Below are 4,682 nucleotides of genomic sequence, written 5' to 3' on the forward strand. Positions count from 1 at the left end.
TGCATAAATCATATAGTTAATCTAAATCGGTCTCTGTGGGAACGAATCTGATTGATATCTTATACTACTTGCGAACGCATATACTTGCATGAAATTTAGCGCGTGTTTAGCGACTAATAAGTTTTTGGCACCGCTGCCGGGGACATGGTGTTAACTTTTAGTTTATGTGTTTGTCATCAGTGATCTTTAAAGTTCATTGACTCGGACATTGTTACTTACCTACTATTTTCCTTGTCGTGTTTCAGGTACTCTAGCGAGCGTGTATGCATACACGTTCGCGGGCTCGTAAGAGAAATCTGGATCAAGTCGAGGAAGAAGCTGTAGTGATTCGAAGGGAAGTTTTTAAGGATGAAGAGAAAGTAGAAGAAGAAGAGAAAGTCGAGGAACCGGCTTTAGTAGTGATGGGAGATCAAGCAGAAAATCCTAAGGCTCTGATGGACTATTCTCAGCCTACGATAGATGATATTCAGGCGAGCATCATCAGACCAGCCATCTCGGCTAACACTTTTGAGATCAAGTCGAGCACGATTCAGATGATACAGAACTCAGTTCAGTTTGGGGGTTCTCCTACGGAAGACCGCAAGATGCACATCAAGGATTTCATTGAGGTCTACGACACTTTCAAGTTTAATGGGGTGACTGAAGATGCTATCAAGCTGCGACTCTTCCCATTCTCTCTGAGGGATAAAGCAAAGTGCTGGTTACATTCTCTACCACCAGGGTCTACCACCAAATGGGAGGATCTTGCTAAAAAGTTTCTCATTAAATTCTTTCCCATGGCGAAGACTGCTGCAATCAGGAATGCTCTTACTCAGTTTGCTCAGCAAACTGGAGAATCTCTGTGTGAGGCTTAGGATCGATATAAGAAGATGCTAAGGAAGTGCCCACATCATGGCATACCTGATTGGATGATTATAAACTGTTTCTATAATGGTTTGGGCGCTCAGTCTAGACCTATGCTCGATGCAGCGTCTGGTGGAGCCTTATGGGCCAAAAGCTATAATGAAGCTTATGAGTTGATTGAGCTCATGGAAGCTAATGAATATCAGAATCCTACGCAAAGAATGTTGCAAGGCAAGGTAGCTGGAATTCTGGAAGTGGATACATCTACTGCTATATCTTCTCAACTTCAAGCTTTGACGATGAAAGTGGACTCTTTGGCGAACTATGGAGTTAATCAAATCACTAGTGTTTGTGAGCTTTGTGCGGGGGCGCATGAAACTGAGCAGTGCGCTATTTCTAGCGAATCAGTTCAATTTGTGAGCAACTTTCAGAGATCACAGCAACAAGCTCCAGCCACTTATCATTCAATTAACCGCAATCATCCTAACTTCAGCTGGAGCAATAGTCAGAATACGGTGGAACAATCTTATCAGCCATACACAGTAAAGCAGTATAACCCTCCTGGTTTTCAGCAACCGCAATATGCCCCTAGGAAACAACTTCAACTTCAGCAGCTACCGCAAGCTAATGAAAAATCTGAATTGGAGGAGTTGAGGCTCATATGCAAGAGCCAAGCTGTGTTTATTAAGACCTTGGAGAATCAGATTGGGAAAATTTCTAATGCATTACTGAATCATCAACCTGGCACACTCCTAAGCGATACTGAAGTTCCAGGCAAGAAGGAAGCTAAGTAGCATGTTAAGGCAATTACATTGAGGTCTGGTAAGGTTGTGAATCCTGAAAAAGCAAAGACTCTAGAATCTGAAGTTGAGGCTGAAGAAGAAGAAATGCAGAAAGAAGAAGAAGTGGAACCAAGGAAGACTACTGCTGAGCACACTCCTCCTGAGGGTAATACAGGGGAGAAGCAGATCTATCCGCCACCTCCTTTTCCTAAGAGGCTGCAGAAAAAAAAGCTGGATAAGCAGTTTGAGAAGTTTCTGGAGGTGTTCAAGAAACTTCACATCAACATACCTTTCGCTGAAGCTCTTGAACAAATGCCTAGTTACGCGAAGTTCATGAAAGGTATTCTCTCTAGAAAGGTGAAGCTTAATGACTTAGAGACCGTTGCTCTCACGGAGGAATGCAGTGATGTGCTGCAATAGAAGTTGCTTCCGAAGCTTAAAGATCCTGGAAGCTTCACTATTCCATGCACTATTGGAGAGGTGTCATTTAACAAGTGTCTATATGACTTGGGAGCTAGCATCAATCTGATACCCTTGTCAATCTTTAAGAAGTTAAACTTTCTTGATGCAAAACCTACTTATATGACTTTACAGTTGGCCGACCGTTCTATTACATATCCGCGAGGTATTGTGGAGGATGTCTTGGTCAAGGTGGATGTTATTCCTAATGAACTAACAATGAGATTTACAGAAGGGGGGTTGAATGTAAATCTCAAAACTTTTTCAAGTTTTGAGCAGTTTCAAAGGCTATGTGTTTAAGATAAACAAGTGTATGAATTGCTTTAAGCTAATACTGACAGATATATATTTAAACACTAATGTAAAGAACACAACAGACCTTAAAAACTTTTCTGGTGGATTGTTGTTCCACCAGAGATGGTATTTCAAAAAATCTGTGATTCAAGAAGTTGATCACAGCTGCGTCCTAGTACAAACTAGATAATTTTTCTCTCAAGATTTTTCTAAACAGCTCTGGAAAAATTCTCTTCTAATTACTAGCTGCTACTTGGTTTATATAACACCAAGTGTACAAGTGAAGACAAAGATAAAAAGTACAATAATAAAATAAGTTCTCCACTTGTTTCTTCTCCATTTTTACTCCAGTGCATTGTCGACTATTGCCTCTTTATACTAGAGTAGAACGGCTGCTTTTTCTGATGTTCCTGAAATAGGCTACCACATCTCAGTTATCTCTGTCAACCCATGTGCCTCTGTTTGTAGGTACAACTACCACTTGTCAACTGTTATTCAATCAGAACATCCGTTGAAGCCTTCATCCGGTGATGGCTTTATCCGTTGATGTGTTAGCAGTTGAAGCTCTATCCGTTGATGCACTCATCCGTTGAAGGATGTTATCCGTTGAAGCTTTAGAGACATCCGTTGAAGCTTTGTTTCTCATCCGTTGAAGGTCTTTAAGTTATCCGTTGACACCATTTCATTTATACAAAATTACAAGGCATGAAATACTTACAATTGGCCTTCCTATCTGCATATCCTCTAGTAGTCAACATGACTTATACTTTCCCTCAACATTTAAGAATTTATATCTCAAATTTCAGAGACTGAAATGTGCTAGAACACTAGACTTATTTCTAAGTAAAGCTACACCATCAACGGATAGCCAAAATGGTCTTATCCGTTGAGGCTACAAACACTAGATTTCTACTTAAGTGTTTTGTTAAACATATCATCAAACTAATGCACATATATTCCTAACAATCTCCCCCTATTTATGTCTATGAGAATTGTAGACATAAATTCAGGGTTAACTTGATGATAACAAAACACTTAACAAATATATGAATTGAAACTAAGTAGAAATTTAAAAGTGCTGCAAAAGTGTATGTACTAGGAGGTAATTGAAGATTTACAGAATTTCCAAGGATGCTCCTCTAGCCTGAGCAAATCATCTTTTTCTTCTTTGATCCCTGGTTTTCTTTCCTAGCCCTTTGTCATTTTCCTCAATTTGGAGTTGGAGTTGTCTGAAGAATTCAGCTTCATCTTCATCACTGATATCCAACTTAGATTGCATTTCTTTGAGAGTTTCATTGCTGGCAATCTTGAGTTGGTCTTCAAGTCTGAAAAATCTTCTGACTCCTTTATCATCTCTGAATTCCATCAACCAATGAGGTGATTTGTGAATTGTAGTTCCCCTTTCTTGAATGAGTAAGGTTCTGGGCAAGGCATTGGGCTCTCTCCAAGTTTTCCTTATGTTGGCAATCTTGTTGAGAATTTCAGTCTTGGCAGTCCTGGTAAAGCCATAATCCTTTTGTATGGCTGAAAAGACTCTGATCAAGGTAGAGTAGCCTTCATTCAGAATCCTGTAGAGAGGCCATGTTCTTTCCCCAGCTCCTTTGTATCTGAACACCAATCTCTCTGGTAGCTGTCTGTAAGCAGCAATTCCCCTTACATCCCAGATAGAGTTCAATGTCTGAAATTTCTTTTATGTCACAGATGTGAACATAATCATCTTTAGAAATGGGTGGCTTAGGGTTAGGTTTATGTTTTTGAGTGAATTTCTTAGAGTTTAGGGGAGGTGTAGATTTGGATTTTCTTTTCTGTTTCTTTGGTAGTGGAAGAGTGGTTAAAAAGGTAGGCAAATTGATGGTGTCCCAATCAATAGGTTCCTCTTTTGGGATGATTGGTTCACCATGGATGTTTATAGTGGGATCAGCAACAAAGGGTTCAGGTATGGAAGGTAGAGATTTAGTTTCTTTAGTGTTGCCTTCACTCCTTCTATGTGCCTTGGCCTTTCTTCTGGTTTCCCTTCTGCCATTCCTCTTTTTCCTCCATACTTTCACCAAATATACTCCCAAAAACCTCATCTAAGTTTGCAATCTTGTCTTCACCCCTGACTTCAATTCCTTTCTCATTTTCAACTAGACTTGACTTTAGCTTTTGTTCAAGCTTTGCTTGTGCTCTTTTGTCAGCCTTGAGTTTTTCAGCTTCTTTCTTTAACCTTTTGGTTTCTTCCCTTTTGGCTATTGAAAATTTGGGATGTCCTTGCATCACACATATGCTCTTTCCCTCTCTAAAGATAATAGCCATGTTTCTCCT

The 4,682-nt window shown here is 39.9% G+C and overlaps 1 non-coding gene across 1 annotated transcript; it reads right to left on the reverse strand.

Annotated features, from left to right (window-relative positions):
- Nucleotides 1-791: 791 nt before the first annotated feature.
- On the reverse strand, nucleotides 792-898 carry LOC141702637 (small nucleolar RNA R71). The gene has a single exon (XR_012567209.1). It is a non-coding gene; the product is annotated as a small nucleolar RNA R71 (small nucleolar RNA).
- Between the last annotated feature and the right edge of the window lie 3,784 nt (nucleotides 899-4,682).

The sequence above is a fragment of the Apium graveolens genome, unplaced genomic scaffold, assembly GCF_009905375.1.
Source record: "Apium graveolens cultivar Ventura unplaced genomic scaffold, ASM990537v1 ctg5392, whole genome shotgun sequence".
Lineage (NCBI taxonomy): Eukaryota > Viridiplantae > Streptophyta > Magnoliopsida > Apiales > Apiaceae > Apium > Apium graveolens.